This window comes from Papio anubis, chromosome 9 (assembly GCF_008728515.1).
Source record: "Papio anubis isolate 15944 chromosome 9, Panubis1.0, whole genome shotgun sequence".
Lineage (NCBI taxonomy): Eukaryota > Metazoa > Chordata > Mammalia > Primates > Cercopithecidae > Papio > Papio anubis.
Window position 1 is genome coordinate 97,859,135 of NC_044984.1, and position 17,154 is coordinate 97,876,288.

The 17,154-nt window shown below is 41.3% G+C and overlaps 1 protein-coding gene across 11 annotated transcripts in view; it reads right to left on the reverse strand.

The window, feature by feature from the left end:
* The window catches only part of C9H12orf42 (chromosome 9 C12orf42 homolog), a 183,518-nt gene extending 166,733 nt beyond the window's left edge, over window positions 1-16,785 (reverse strand). For 5 of the 11 annotated variants that reach the window (XM_021922827.2, XM_021922826.2, XM_021922830.2 and 2 more), the window contains exon 1: window positions 10,898-11,197. The gene's annotated coding sequence lies outside the window, so the exon portion shown is untranslated. Of the gene's footprint in view, window positions 1-10,522; window positions 10,610-10,702; window positions 10,872-10,897; window positions 11,198-12,062; window positions 12,126-16,141 lie in introns of those variants that run through there. The other 6 variants (XM_021922832.2, XM_021922822.2, XM_021922824.2 and 3 more) reach the window with 6 other exon arrangements.
* Window positions 16,786-17,154: the final 369 nt, after the last annotated feature.

Here is a 17,154-nt window from a genome sequence, read left to right on the forward strand (position 1 = left end):
TCTAACATTTAAGTCTTTAATCCATCTTGAATTAATTTTTGTATAGGGTGTAAGGAAGAAATCCAGTTCCAGTTTTCTACATATGGCTAACCAGTTTTCCCAGCACCATTTATTAAATAGGGAATCCTTTCCCCACTTCTTGTTTTTGTCAGGTTTGTCAAAGATCAGATGGTTGTAGATGTGTGGTGTTATTTCTGAGGCCTCTGTTCTGTTCCATTGGTCTATGTACCTGTTTTTGTACTAGTACCATGCTGTTTTGGTTACTGTAGCCTTGTAGTATAGTTTGAAGTCAAGTAACGTGATGCCTCCAGCTTTGTTCTTTTTGCTTAGGATTGTCTTGGCAATGCAGGCTCTTTTTTAGTTCCATATGAACTTTAAAGTAGTTTTTTCCAATTCTGTGAAGAAAGTCATTGGTAGCTTGATGGGGATGGCATTGAATCTATAAATTACCATGGGCACTATGGCCATTTTCATGATATTGATTCTTCCTATCCAGGAGCATGAAATGTTCTTCCCTTTGTATCCTCTTTTATTTTGTTGAGCAGTGGTTTGTAGTTCTCCTTCAAGAGGTCCTTCACATCCCTTGTAAGTTGTATTCCTAGCTATTTTATTTTCTATGTAGCAATTGTGAATGGGAGTTCACTCATGATTTGGCTCTCTGTTTGTCTGTTATTGCTGTATAGGAATGCTTGTGATTTTTGCACATCAATGTTGTATCCTGAGACTTTGCTGAAGTTGCTTATCAGCTTAAGGAGATTTGGGGCTGAGATGAGGGGGTTTTCTAAATATACAATCATGTCATCTGCAAACAGGGACAATTTGACTTCCTCTTTTCCTAATTAAATACCCTTTATTTCTTTCTCTTGCCTGATTGCCCTGGCCAGAACTTCCAACACTATGTTGAATAGGAGTGGTGACAGAGAACATCCTTGTCTCGTGCCAGTTTTCAAAGGGAATGCTTCCAGTTTTTGCCCAATCAGTATGATATTGATTGTGGATTTGTCACAAATAGCTCTTATTACATTGAGGTACATTCCATTAATCCCTAGTTTATTGAGAGTTTTTAGCATGAAGGGCCATTGAATTTTGTCGAAGGCCTTTTCTACATCTACTGAGATAATCATGTGGGTTTTGTCATTGGTTCTGTTTATGTGACAGATTACGTTTATTGATTTACATATGTTGAACCAGCCTTGCATCCCAGGGATGAAGCTGACTTCATCGTGGTGGATAAGCTTTTAGCTGTGTGACTAGATTCAGTTTGCCAGTATTTTATTGAGGATTTTTGCCTCGATGTTCATCAGGCATATTGGTCTAAAATTCTCTTTTTTTGTTGTATCTCTGCCAGGTTTTGGTATCAGGATGACACTGGCCTCATAAAATGAGTTATGGAGGAGTCCCTCTTTTTCTATTGATTGGAATAGCTTCAGAAGGTATGGTACCAGCTCTTCTTTGTACCTCTGGTAAAATTCGGCTGTGGATCCATCTAGTCCTGGACTTTTTTGGTTGGTAGGCTATTAATTATTGCCTCAGTTTCAGAACCTGTTATTGGTCTATTCAGAGATTCAACTTCTTCCTGGTTTAGTCTTGGGAGGGTGTGCATGTCCACGAATTTATCCATTTCTCCTAGATTTTCTAGTATACTTGTGTAGAGGTGTTTATAGTATTCTCTGACGTAGTTTGCATTTCTGTGAGATCGGTGGTGATAGCCCCTATATCATTTTTTATTGTGTCTATTTGATTTGTCTCTCTTATTAGTCTTGCTAGCAGTCTATCAATTTTGTTGATCTTTTCAAAAACCAGCTCCTGGATTCATTGATTTTTTGAAGGGATTTTTGTGTCTCTATCTCCTTCAGTTCTGCTCTGATCTTAGTTATTTCTTGCCTTCTGCTAGCTTTTGAATTTATTTGCTCTTGCTTCTCTAGTTCTTTTAATTGTGATGTTAGCGTGTTGATTTTAGATCTTTCCTGCTTTCTCTTGTGGGTATTTAGTGCTATAAATTTCCCTCTACACACTGCTTTAAATGTGTCCCAGAGATTCTAGTACATTGTGTCTTTGTTCCCATTGGTTTCCAAGAATATCTTTATTTCTGCCTCCATTTTGTTATTTACCCAGTAGTCATTCAGGAGCAGGTTGCACAGTTTCCATGCAGTTGTGCAGTTTTGAGTGAGTTTCTTAATCCTGAGTTCTAATTTGATTGCACTGTGGTCTCAGAGACAATTTCTTATAATTTCTGCTTTTTTACGTTTGCTGAGGAGTGCTTTACTTCCAATTATGTGGTCAATTTTAGAATAAGTGTGATGTGGTGCTGAGAAAAATGTATATTCTGTGATTTACGGTGGAGAGTTCTGTATATGTCTATTATGTCCGTTTGGTGCAGAACTGAATTTAAGTCCTGGATATCCTTGTTTAACTTCTGTCTCATTGATCTGTCCAATATTGACAGTGGGGTGTTAAAGTCTCCCATTATTATCGAGTGGAAGTCTAAGTCCTTTGTAGGTCTCTAAGGACTTGCTTTATGAATCTGGGTGCTCCTGCATTGGGTGCATATATATTTAGTATATTTAGCTCTTCTTGTTAAATTGATCCCTTTACCATTATTTAATAGCCTTCTTTGTCTCTTTTGATCTTTGCTGGTTTAAAGTCTGTTTTATCCAAGACTAGGATTGCAACCCCTGCTTTTTTTGCTTTCCATTTGCTTGATAGATCTTCCTCCATCCCTTTATTTTGAGCCTATGTGTGTCTCTGCACATGAGATGTGTCTCCTGAATACAGCACACTGATGGGTCTTGACTCTTTATCCAATTTGCCAGTCTGTATCTTTTAATTAGGGCATTTAGCCCATTTACATTTAAGGTTAATATTGTTATGTGTGAATTTGATCCTGTCATTATGATGTTAGCTGGTTATTTTGCCAATTAATTGATGCAGTTTCTTCATAGCATCGATGGTCTTTACAATTTGGCATCCTTTTGCAGTGGCTGGTACTGGCTGTTCCTTTCCATGTTTAGTGCTTCCTTCAGGAGCTCTTCTAAGGCAGGCCTGGTGGTGACAAAACCTCTCAGCATTTGCTTGTCTATAAAGGATTTTATTTCTCCTTCACTTATGAAGCTTAGTTTGGCTGGATATGAAACTCTGGGTTGAAAATTATTTAAGAACGTTGAATATTGGCCCCTACTCCTCTCTTCTGGCTTGTAGGGTTTCTGCTGAGATATCCACTGTTAGTCTGATGGGCTTCCCTTTGTGGGTAACCTACCTTTCTCTCTGACTGCCCTTAACATTTTTTCCTGCATTTTAACCTTGGTGAATCTGACAATTATGTGTCTTGGGGTTGCTCTTCTCAAGGAGTATCTTTGTGATGTTCTCTGTATTTCCTGAATTTGAATGTTGGCCTGCCTTGCTAGGTTGGGGAAGTTCTTCAGCATAATATCCTGAAGAGTGTTTTCCAACTTGGTTCCATTATCCCCATCACTTCCAGGTACACCAATGAAATGTAGACTTGGTCTTTTCACATAGTCCTCATATTTCTTGGAGGCTTTGTTTGTTTCTTTTTACTCTAAACTTGTCTTCTCACCTTATTTCATTAAATTGATCTTCAATCTCTGATACCCTTTCTTCCATGTGATCGAATCAGCTATTGAAGCTTGTGCATGTGTCATGAAGTTCTAGTGCCATGGTGTTCAGCTCCATCAGTTCATTTAAGGTCTTCTCTACACTGTTTCTTCTAGTTAGCCATTCATCTAACCTTTTTTCAAGGTTTTTAGCTTCCTCACAATGGGTTTGAACATACTCCTTTAGCTCAGAGAAGTTTGTTATTAAAGACCTTCTGAAGCCTACTTCTGTCAACTCATCAAAGTCATTCTCCGTCCAGCTTTGTTCCATTGCTGGCAAGGAGCTGCGATGCTTTGGAAGAGAAGAGGTGCTCTGATTTTTAGAATTCTCAGCTTTTCTGCTCTGGTTTCTCCCCATCTTTGTGGTTTTTATCTACCTTTGGTCTTTGATGTTGGTGACCTACAGATGAGTTTTTGGTGTAGATATCCTTTTTGTTGATATCGATGCTATTCCTTTCTGTTTGTTAGTTTTCCTTCTAACAGTCAGGTCCCTCAGGTGCAGGTCTGTTGGAGTTTACTGGAGGTCCGCTCCAGACACTGTTTGCCTGGGTATCACCAGCAGAGGCTGCAGAACAGCAAATATTGCTGCCTGATCCTTTCTCTGGAAGCTTTGTCCCAGAAGGGCACCCAGCTATATGAGGCAACTGTCAGCCCCTACTAGGAGCTGTCTCCCAGTTAGGCTACATGGGGGTCAGGGACCTATTTGAAGAGGCAGTCTGTCCATTCTCAGAGCTCAAACACCATGCTGGGAGTACCACTGCTCTCCTCAGAGCTGCCAGACAGGGATGTTTAAATCTGCAGAAGTTTCTGCTGCCTTTTGTTTAGCTATGCCTTGCCCACAGAAGCGGGGTCTGTAGAGGCAGTAGGCCTTGCTGAGCTATGGTGGACTCCACCCAGTTTGAGCTTCCCAGCTGCTTTGTTACCTACTCAAGCCTCAGCAATGGCAGATGCCCCTCCCCCAGCCACACTGCAGCCTCACAGGTCAACCTCAGACTGCCGCGCTAGCAGTGAGCAGGGCTCCATGGGTGTGGGACCCACTGAGCCAGGCACAGGAGAAAATCTCCTGGTCTGCCAGTTGCTAAGACTGTGGGAAAAGTGCAGTATTTGGGCGGCAGTGTCCCATTTTTCCAGGTATAGTTTGTCACAGCTTCCCTTGGCTAGGAAAGGGAAATCCCCCGACCCCTTGCACTTCCCAGGTGAGGCGATGCCCCCTCCGCTTCAGCTCGCCCTCCATTGGCTGCACCCACTGTCCAATCAGTCCTAATGAGATGAACCAGGTACCTCAGTTGGAAATGCAGAAATCACCTGCCTTCTGCCTCGATCACACTGGGAGCTGCAGACTCAAGCTGTTCCTATTCAGCCATCTTGGAACGGGAACCCGAACTATGTCAGATTTTTGTATTGTTCATTCTTACACTAGGATCCCAGCTTTATGTTTCAATTAAGCTCTCCATTTTATTTCTAGCAGCCTATCTTCTGTATTGCCATTAAAATTTAAATCTTAGTCTCTGACATTTAGAAGAAATCCTTTAAGTTCTGGCATTCTGTTATTTCTCAGGATTTCTACCTTTACACCAGCTCATAAATGCACGTTACAATGTTTTAAAAATATTTTATCCAGTTTTTAGTCAATTTAGAGAGCCATATAGGATAACTTGTATGAAATTCTCTTAAAAATACAAAATCCCCCATTTTATTGCTAACTCACCTTTATTAATTTTTTAAATTATTGAATTTTGTATTTATTTGGTATTGAATCAGTTTATTCAATATGATTATCCATTGATTTTATTTTCACATATCAGTGAGCAATGTTATTTGCAATTAGTGATCTTTTTCTTCTTTTCTTTTCAACGACTATACCACTCATTTCTGTTTTACATCTTATTTAATTTTCTAGAATTTTTAGAACAATCAAAAACAATAATGGCATGATAGGTCTCCTTGTCTTATTTGTAATTTTAATTTTAAAGTCTTCTAGTGTTTTTCATTAAGTATGATAATTGCTTTCATATTAAAATAGTTTATTATGTTAAATAAGTATCTGTTTCTAATTTACAAAATATTGTAAGAAGCAGTTTTATCATATATTTGGTATTTAATAGGATTCCCATATGATTTTTATTGTTTACCATATTATTGTTATATATTCCTAGAATTCCTAAAATTAAACCATTCTGAAATAATACCTACTGGGTAGCAGTATATCTTACACTGATGAATTAAATGTGTGCATGGGGTTTTTCAAACATTAGCATCTACATGCATGCATAAAATTGTTGATTTTGTTTTATTGTACTCTTAGTCCAGTTTGGCAATCACATAAATTAGAAAAATTTCACCAGTGTTTATGTATTAAATTTCTATAATGTGGAACTTCTTTTTCCTTAAAACATTGAAAGAACTGACTTGTAAAACTATCTGGGCTTAGAACTTTTTTGGGAGTTAACTATTTGAAAGCATTTTTCATCTTTGTCATTACTATTGTTCCAGTCAGGTCATCCACCTCTCCTTGAGTTAATTTTAATTATTTTTCCCCCATCAATATAATAATATTTGTTAAGCTATTTTATAGTTTACCACTGAATTCTACATAGCAGTTTTTATATTTGAATCTCTATATGTGCTATAACAAGAGGAAACTCTGGTGCATCCATCCCATTTTCTTGGAATTGTAGGTATAATCACTTCTGTTGTACTCTCCAGAAAAAATATGGAAACAAACACTCCTTGCCTCAAGAGACAATTGGCGAGATTAAAGAAAGCCTTATATCTAATGGCCCAAATTTAGCAGGAGTTAAGTAATAAGGTGCCACCTGTATGCTATATTGTTATCTGGCTTCCTCTTTTGCTTCCCTGTGCTCAGACATGGCAGGCCTTGAGCTCCTGGTTTCTACATGGCAATCAGACTTTGTAAACCTTGGCAAATGTCAGTCACTGTTATTTCTACCCCCAGATCCTCCAATGTAATTTGTGAGTTATCTTCAGTTAATTTGACTGGAGAGAATAGAAAAACTCACCCTGGCTTAAAACTCAAGCCTCATTTCTCACTTTAATCTTTATTATGGAGCCCTTTACTCAGAGAGTCATTTTAGTGGACCTCACTAAATCTGATAAGCTGATTCAAAATAGGCCTTACTCTATGAGCCAGGACTCTGAAGGGAAAAAGGAGTTCCTGATTTCCCAAACATAATGCTCAACTTGTTAGAAACTCCTTGTTTTCAATTTTTTTTTTTTTTTTTTTTTTAAGACAGAGTCTCACTTTGTCGCTCAGGCTGGAGGACAGTGGCACAATCTCAGCTCACTGCAACCTCCGCCTCCCAGGTTCACGTGATTCTCACGCTTCAGCCTCCTGAGTAGCTGGGATTACAGGCATGCGCAACTACGCCCAGCTAATTTTTGTATTTTTCAGTGGAGACAGGGTTTTACCCCGTTAGCCAGGCTGGTCTTGAACTCCTGAGCTCAAGTGATCCACCTGCCTCAGCCTCCCAAAGTGCTGGGATTACAGGGGTGAGCTACCACATTCGGCCACCATTCTTAATTTTATGTGTTTCTGGTTCACATGAACACATAAATTCATTATCCAGCAATTTGCATGTTGTTTCACAGTCTGAAATAGGAGATTCAGTCTGGGTCAAAAGCAACTGTAAAGACCTCAACTGCCTGACTTCACAGGTCTTCGTCCTAATGTTCCTCTAGTCACATGGCATATCTTCTTTCCATAAACTTGCTCCTTTCTGCTAGCTTCTTTAGCCTTTAACAAAAATTTCCTCTCCCTCAACTGTGTTTCATAGACTTCTACTTATTCATGGCATTCATTTGATCATAATCTTTAATGGTTCTTTCTCCAGCTCATGACTTTTCAATCCCTTCCCTGATGCAAACTGCCAGATTATCTCAGTATTTCCAGTTCAGACTCAGGAAGTGGAAAATCTTACAAGCCCAGCTCATCCCTTCATCCCATGCCACATCATAGATCCCAAGAAGCTTAGGAAAGGATGAGGGCATAGGGCAAGTCAAGTGTCTGTCTCCAGGCCTACCATCTCCTTTTGACCACCTCAAAAATAGCTCAAAATTAACACGTCGAATTATTGATCCACACCTCCATCTTTATTCTCTTCCCCATCTCTGCAATGTACACCATGATCTGCCAAGTGTGCTACCGTCAGTTCTTCCCTTTCCCTCATCACCCCATGCAAGCAATCTCATCCATCAACTCTCATCAGTTCTTTCTCTAAAGCAGATACTAAATCCATCTTCATCTCCATTAACACCACCTTGATCCAGGATACTGCTGTTTCTTGTCTGAATTACTACAACAGCCTTCTAACAGCTTCCTAACCACTTGTTGCACTTTCTATTATTTCCATCATTCAATCCATATTCTACACAGCAGAGGTAATGATCATAAAATATAAATTCAGTCACATAGGTCCCTCAAAATCCTTCAGTAGTCTCCTATTTCTCTTAGAATGAAATCCAGTTTTTTCCCCACATCTGATACAGCTTTCAGCGATCTGATTCTGGCTAATCTCTCAAACTTCATCTTGCAGTATTCTCCCCACACTGGCAATGTTCCAGTCACACCAGCCTTGCTTCAGTGACTCAGGATCCCTGAAGCTCTTTTCTGCCTCAGGGTCTTTGCACATGCCTCTGCTTGCTTGGTGTTCCCGTGCTTTCTCACTTGCTTTAGGTCCCAGCTGAAATGTGATTTCCTCAGAAAGGGCTTGGCCACCCTAAACGAAAGGGAATCTCCCCTAACTTGTAGCTCTTTATTTTACCCCCTTATGTCTTCATATTTTTGCCCTCCTCCTCTCTAAATTATTGCGGGAAAAACTTCAAAGAACACAAAAAAAGCAAAAGCCAAAAGGGGAGTCCAAAAAAAAAAATTTAAAGATAAGAAAAATGAAAAAAAGACAAGAAATTAAGAGGAAATAGGAATGAAAGTATTAGCATTTATGAAAAATAAGTTCATAAAATTTTTAAATACATGTAAATGTTATACAACCCTAAAGCAAACATTCTTACTACTTATTTCTAACTCTTAGAGAATGATTTCTAACTTCACCTTCAAGATAAGTCATCTTTCTTTGAATTCCAGTAAGTACAATATTCACTAGTGTAAGAACTTACCAAAATGAAGGCTCGAAATGAGTTAGAAGCATTTGAAAAAGTCATTATGAGCCCCTAGAAGAGTCTAATGCTTCTTTTCTCATTGTAAGTTTGCATAGCAAGGATCTAAGACAAGTTTTAAAATAAAACAACCCTCTCTTAGGGCCATGGGTACATGAGGCATCATTTATCCACAATAGCCTGGCCCTCTCGCCTCCCTTTGTCCTCTGCAATGCCTCTTTGTAAATCACAGGTGTTTGTGGGCATAAAGCCCATCAGAAGGGAGTTTATTGTGAAGAGTTCTTTCTTTGCCACTTGTTCTAAACCTGTTCAGAGAGTGCTCCATGCCTTAGACGAAATCTCCATAAAAATCAAGAAACAAGAAGTTTTCTGTACGCCTGTACAACAGCCACACTATGACATTAGTTTCGACAGCTCTGTGACCCTGTATTGTCCCAACTTTATTCACCAGTCTCTTTTTCTCTTTCTCTCTCCATTCCTTTTTTTAAGCCTTTATTGGCATTTTTTTTATCTACTGTAAAATAAAAAGGAGGAGGATGGGTGGGGCTTTTTTTTAAGCACACTATGTGGCAGATAAAAAAAAAAAAAACACTATCTGCAGTTACTGTAGTAATGGTTTCAAAAAACACCTGCAAATCAAAGAAAGACACCACGGCAGTGTCTTCAGATTTTTTTTTTCCTCTTCTTCTCTTAAAGTTCCTTCTTGGCCATTATAGAGTAGGCCTGGCAATGAATTTATGTGACAGCTATGAAGTTACTATTAAAATTGTGAATAGTGCCTAGCAGTTTTCATGCCCTTAGTATAAGATCGCCTCAATTTGCCACACAGCGGTGAATAGGGTAAAGAAGGGAGGGGTTGTCGAATGAATGGGAGGAGGAGGTTATGTGAATGGGAGGGTTTCCCGGGAGGGGGCAGCACAGTTGTCATAGGGGGAAGAGTGATTTATTTTTGAAATTCCAGAAAGGAAGACCAAAAGAAGCTGCCTAAAAGATCCTGAAGTGCGGGGTGGGGGGGATGTGAGATAAATAATATGTCTACACACATTTAGCAAGTGTCAAGGCCAGCTCTAGAAGTAGGGACAGGGTGCGGGCGGCGGTGGTAAATCCATTCCTCTGGTCTTCCAAGATTCAATATTAAATGCCAGCAGGGAGCAGATGTGGGCAGGGGCTGCAGAATAGGGGTAAGGAGCGCGGAAGGAGGGGTTAAGCGTTTATCTCAATGGAAATTAACCACTTGGGGGGAATTAGAAGAGAGCTGGAGCGGGCGGGGAAGGTAGGGGGAGAAGCAGGACAGGGAGATTGTCTCTCCGTGTAGAGAGGAACTTTCCTGGTGCCGAGATCTGGGGAGGGCATTCAGTGAAATGAGGTGAGTAGGGCTGCAAAGAGCAAGGCGGGGCGTGCCCTCCACCGCCCCCCACCGCTCCGCCCGGCCCCTCCCTTGCCCAGCCCCTCCCCCGCCCCCCCCTTCCCGTATTAGCATGCGGGCAGCGGCGAGGCGGCCGGGCGGGCGGGGAGGGCCGCGGTGGCATCGCCGCGCGGGGCGCATTGTGGGCCGCGCTCGCCTCCGCGGGGGACCATCTGCTCGCTGTCAATGCATCACCTGCTCGTCTGGGCCGTCGCCGGGGCAACGGGGGGCGGGGGGATTAAGGAGTGTGTGCGTCTGGGTCCCGGCCCCGAGGCGGCAGGGTGGGGGTGGGGGTTGGGGTGGGAGTTGGGGTGGGGGTTGGGGCGGGGGCGGAGCGCTCCTCGGCCCCCCCAGGCCCCTGCCCCGGGTCGACCTGCTCAGAGGACCAGCGACCACTGCGACGCGTTCCGCTGCTAGCCGCCACTCCTTGGCCTTTGCTCCCGTGCTGCCTGTTTTCGCGGGCGCGGCTGGAGTCCCGGGGAGCAGCAGAGAGCAAACGGTCCGGCCCTGCCTCACCCTGCTAGGGGTCGAGTCCCGCGCTCCCCGCGTCTACCTGGAGCTGCAGGGTCCCTGTCCGGCCGCGCCGCCCGCAGCCTCCTCCGCGGGAGCTGGCGCGCTTGGCTGGGTCCTGGGGACGCGGCACAGCGCGGTTCCAAGCGCCCCGCGGTCGCCGGGCAACCACAATGGGGCCTTCTTGCCGTGAGACCCTCTCCCGGCCTGTCACCAAAGTCACAGAAAACTTTCACACCTCTCCTCTGACACTGTGGCCTGTGCACGACGCCAAGCACTGGAGAAGCCTTCCACATCAGAATATGAGTGGCACTTGTTCTGGGGGCCGGCAGGGGGGTCCCGATGTTTATCAAACGGGTTGATTTTCCACGGAGGGGGTAGTTCTGGAGGTAGTAGTCCCAGAAATCCTGTAATTCCCCCTTCCACCTACTCATCTTCCTGGAATTGTAAACGATTTTGAACAGAGGAGAAGCGCATCCAGGAGTAATGCAGCCAACAGCAGGGGGCAGAGCAAGGCTGTAGACTACAGTGGCCATTAGGGGACACTTTTAATCCAAAGTCATGCTATTTGGTTTAGAAACTTTTGAGAAATTTTACTCTCTGCTCTTCCCAATCTCTATCCCTACCTCCGGCGGGTCAAGGACATTTAGCTGCACCAACAAAGGTCGTTCTCATCTGCCTGAGGAGTCCACACACTTCAACAAAGGGCTGGTTAACACCCCCTAATTCCTGCCCATAAGCTATCCATAGACTGCACAGAACCAAAGAGTTAAGTCTTCATCACAATTCGTAATATATAAATATTTTTTCTGGCTTACCTAATTACTGGACACTCTTCTGCAGAATCACAGGACCAGCAGAAAGTGGACATTCACACCTGAGTCCCAGGATGGACACCGCCCCACACACACACCCACATCTAAAATATTATATTTCTAGCCAGGAAAGAAAAAAAAAAAAAAAAAACCCTGCTTGTTTTTAAAGACTCTGAGTCCTGTTAGATCTCATTCAAAGGTCTAGCAACTCTTGGGAAGCCAACAGCCTTTCTCTGACTTAACTTAGCAATTCAAACCCATTTTCTGCATTTCTTTCTTTAAAAAAAAAAAAAAAAAGTTTGTGCTGTTGACCCTATGTTCATCTTTTCCACCTAAAATCTCGTGATCATCGAGTAAAACTTCTCTCATCCTTTTATAATTTCTAGGTAGAAACACCATGAATCAGGCTAATTTTATGATTAAAATGCGGTTTTTTTAATTTGCTGTGACCACACAGAAAATGACAGTTCCATTAATGTATCATTTTCTTTTTATCATTTGTATGTAAGAGAGAAAAGTTAACTATCAAAATATCCATAGCTTTGACATAATAGATGAAGGGGAAAAGGTTTATACGTATAAACTTACTCCAAAGATAAAATTCTCATCCTTTTACTTTAATTAATGACTTCCATAACTTCAAGTTGAGAGTTCTGAGAAGACGTGCCCATCGATCTACAAGGTACTCCTAAATACATAGAATCATGGCATCATTCCAACTTACAGAAGGGATGAGCTGAGTCCAACCCTCTTATGTATAGATAAGGTAGCGAGCCCCAAAATGGTAAGACTGGCCCAAGACTGTACTGCTAGTGGCCAGAGATGCCCAGTGCTCTCTTAATCCCAACAACATCACAGAGGTACAGCTTTGCACACCAAAAACACCTGAAAATGCCCTTTGTCTACTCTGTTACCATTCCTACAGCTGCTGGCTTCACTACAGAAATGAGAACTCTTCATCAATTTCAGCAAACAATCCTTGGGTACCTACCATGTATCAGGCAAAATAGACAAAGATCCCCATCCCTGTAGAGCTCATTCTTTTGTGGTGCAAACAGATTTTAAAAGAAAGAAAAGCCTGGGCGCAGTGGCTCACGCCTGTAATCTGAACACTTTGGGAGGCTGAGGCAGACGGATCACTAGGTCTGGAGATCGAGACCATCCTGGCTAACATGGTGAAACCCGTCTCTACTAAAAAGCATACAAAAAATTAGCCGGGCATGGTGGCACACACCTGTAGTCCCAGCTACTCAGGAGGCTGAGGCACGAGAATTGCTTGAACCCGGGAGGTGGAGTTTGCAGTGAACCGAGACGGTGCCACTTCACTCCAGCCTAGGTGACAGAGCAAGACTCTGGAAAGAAAGAAAGAAAGAAAAGAAAGAAAGAAAGAAAGGAAGGAAGAAAGGAAGAAAGGAGATAAGGAAGGGAAGGAAGGGAAGGAAGGAAAGGACGGAAAGGACGGAAAGGAAGGAAGAAAAGGAAGGAAGGAAAGGAAGGAAGGAAAGAAAGGAAGGAAAGGAGGGAGGGAGGGAGAGAAGGAAGGAAGGAAGGAAGGAAGGAAGGAAGGAAGGAAGGAAGGAAGGAAGGAAGGAAGGAAGGAAAAAGAAAAGAAAGAAAGAAGGAAAGAAAGAAAGAGAAAGAAAGGGGGGAGGTAGGGAGGGACAGAGGGAGGGAGGGAGGGAGAACTATTCCTTTATTGAACATCTAATCAGCTAATATGAGAGGGAAAATATATTTACAAATAAGATATGGATGTCAACCTTAAAAACAGAAGAGCATACATGAGAATCAGAACAATGCAATCAACTAGAAAATATTATCAATATGACAAAGTATCATGAAGTACAGAGGAGACATCAGGTAGTTTTGCCTGGGCAATGTAATAGAAAAGATGTCATAAATTCGGCTATATAATAGCAGTCCCTGGCACCTAAACAGGGTATGGCACATAGCAGATGCTCAATAAATAGTTGTTGGATGAATGCATGAATGAACAAATGAATAATGCATTTTCCAAATAGGCAAAAGGAGGAAGATATTCCAGGCAAAGATATCACAGAATATGAAAATGTGGTACATATATAAGATGGATATTGTATGTACCTGAAGATATTCCAGGCAAAGTATCACAGTATATGAAAATGTGGTACATATATACTATGGGATATTAGACATAAAAAGAAAATTTCCCCACTTGTGACAACGTGGATGAGTCTAGAGGGCATTAGGTTAAATAAACCAGCCACAGAAGGACACACACTGCATGATCTCACTTATATATGGAATATTAAAAAGTCTAACTCAACCCAAATGCCCATCAATGACAGATTGGATAAAGAAAATGTGGTACATATACACCATGGAATACTATGCAGCCATAAAAAGGAACAAGATCATGGCCTTTGCAGGTACATGGATGGAGCTGGAAGCCATTATCCTCAGCAAACTAACACTAGAACGGAAAACACTGCATGTTCTCACTTATAAATGGAAGCTGAAAAATGAGAACACATGGACACAGGGAGGGAAACAACACACACTGGGGCCTGTTGGGGGGATGGGTGGGGGGGAGGGACAGCATTAGGAAAAATAGCTAATGCATGCTCAGCTTAATACCTAGGTGATGGGTTGATAGATGCAGCAAACCACCGTGGCACACATTTACCTATGTAACAAACCTGCACATCCTGCACATGTACCCCAGAACTTAAAATAAAAAATAATTTTAAAAAAAAGTCTTAACTCACACAAGCAGAGGGTAGAATGGTAGTTACTACAGGAGGGGGAGTGAGGAGGATGGGGAGTGAGGCAAATGGGGAGATGTTAGTCAAAGGGGATAAACTTTCAGTTATAAGATAAGTAAGTTCTGGTGATCTAATATACATCATGCTGACTAAAATTAATAGTGCTGTATTACATACTTGAAATATGCTAAGACAGTTCTCACCACCACACACCAAAAATGGTAATTATATGAGGTGATGGATGTCCTCATTAGCTTGATTGTCATCATTTCACAATGTAGACGTATATCAAATCATTACATTGTACACCTCAAATGTATAAAGTTTTTATTTGTCAATTATACCACACCAAATCTGGGCAAAATTTTTTTGAGGAAAGATATCACAGTATGAACAAAGGTTTAGGGTCATCTGTATTTAAGGAGTGATGAGTGAGCCATGAACTGTGAGCAAAACAAAACAATAGAGAAGAAAAAAGGAAGATGGCACACTGTCTTGGAGGTATGTTAAGAAGGGATTTGACTACCATGCCAAGAATGTGGATTTTGTCCTGAGGACCAATAGTTTTTCAACAGCAGCACACTTGTTTTAAGCAGAATCTTGTAAGAAACCCAATAGGATAAAACTGATCCATATAGAGCTGTCCTAATAGAAGCAGGGATAGGCCCCCTGCCCACAATCTCACCATCCAGGCATGGCTGGGGACTCTATATTGTCCCTTGAAATACTGTTTGAACATCAATATAACTGGCAATGAGTCATCTTTGAACATTATCAGACATAAGAATGTGAGTTTGGAAGGAAAAGAGAAGTCAGGAAGAGCAGTTAGAATGTCATTGAAATTGTCCAAGCACAAAATAATGAGAACTTAAATTAGATCAGTAACATTCATAGTGAAATGGAAAATAAAGAGATTTCAAAAATAGAATCCTTCATATACATGGTCATCCTGCTGCAGAGAAAATAATTTTACCTCTGGTACATCTAAGTTTGGATATCTTTTTAAATGAAATTTATTATAAACTTCAGCCTTTTAACTGTTACTATGGCTAATACATTCTCACACTTGCAAAAGTTTATGAAAAAACACAAATTCCTTTGCAGAAAACTGCTTAAATGATGGTTCATATGTCAGAGTATGGATTTTGGGATCCTGAGAGAAGCCAATGGAAGCTATAGAAAGATAGCAAAAAGTGAAGCATGTTTAAAAGATATCTAATACTCCTTTCATTTACTAACCTGGCATACCAATTTTTGAGCAATGATCAAAACCATCATGACCATTTCCCTACACTCCCTCAAATGTAAGCATTCAAGCTTTTTCTTAAAAGTTACATAAAATTATTCATTACCCACTTACAATTAGTTACAATTGCCCAGTAAAAGCTCCTCCTGGGTAGGTTTGTGACTTAAGGAATTCATGACACTCCTGGATTAGGTAAAACGAAGATATGCTCACACAAATAAGCTAATAAGAGAGGCAGCAAAAGAGAACTGGGAAGCCAGAGAAATTCACATGATGAAGATACCTGGCATTTAGCCAAAAGTAAAAACTATAAATATTAATCAGATGAGAATCAGTGTCACTTTACTGCAAGAATGTTCTGTAATTAAAAGGGTAGGTATTGTGTTGTGCATGTTAGCACAATTGCCGCCAATAATATTGGATGCCAGTAGCTCCCGATTACTGCAAAGAGCAGATTCCTAAGGATGTCGCTTAGCAGAAAGTTTACTAAATATCAACTGTTTATGTCAACTTCAAGTGATACTGCAAAGTAAAGGAAGAAGAAATATCAGGTTTCAATATTGTGTTCCTGTCTTTAAAAGATAAGAAAAGGCAAGAAAAGAAACCTTCCTTGGACATCTATTATAAGCCAGGCATTTGCTAGGCGCTTTCCAGACATAATGTCTTTGAATCCTTACCTCAATCCTGCAGAAGAGATGTCATCATAATCACATTTCAAAGATGCAGCTATTCCAAAGTTAGCTTTGTCATCCAAGATGTGGCTGTTGTTGTGCATGTCTGAAGTGGAGCAGAGGTGACATGTCCCTGAAGTTGATAAAGTCACAAGACTGTGAGACTGCAGTGCTTCATGGATCATCCCTGTGGGTCGATGGGCCTTGGAGTGGATGAAAGGCATGGGAGGGAGATACCGAAGCTCTCATTTGGGTAAATCAGCAGTAAACCTACTCAGTGGTCAGGCAAAGGAGGTTTGGGCAACATACTGGGAGTGTCAAAAAAAAAAAAAAAGGGAGGATAATTGAAAATCAGAGTAGCAATGGTTGGAAGAGGCAAAAGGAGACAAAAGTGTCCCGTTCCCTTTCTTTCCTCTGTTCCTAGACATAGGGATGAGAGAGGATGAACAGCCTCCACTACTGAAGGGTGCTAAATGGTAAATACTCCCACTATGGTGGATTTCAAGCTCTCATGATGTTAGTGAGCGCAGAGTTGGGAAAAGATGTGCACAATCAGCTCTGATGATCCAGTGCCAGTTAACGCCAGCACTGCCCTTTCCCATGTCATAGCTTCCCGTCGCTTCTTCCCACCTGTTCTTGCTCAAAGATAAAGCTGTTAAGTTGTGCAGACTGTGCACATTGCGCAACTCTAGTGTTGCCATTTTCATCATAGCCGTCATTGACATATATAATTTAATACGACAATTTTCCGTTAGAAAGCTGTACAGAGCAAAGGAGACCCTTTCCTAATTTGCACAAAAGCACCATTTGGGTTGGTTTTCATGCTGCTCAAAGACCACATACTGGAAGTCACAAGCAAAATTCAGCCCACAGACATTTTTTCTTTAACTCACATTGGGTTTCTAAAAAGACATTTTTTTAAACTAGCTTGCCAACATTTAAAAGTCAGGAAACCAAAATCCAAATTACTAAATTATCTTGGAAAAATCAAAGCAAGCTGCACTACATTGAAAGCAATA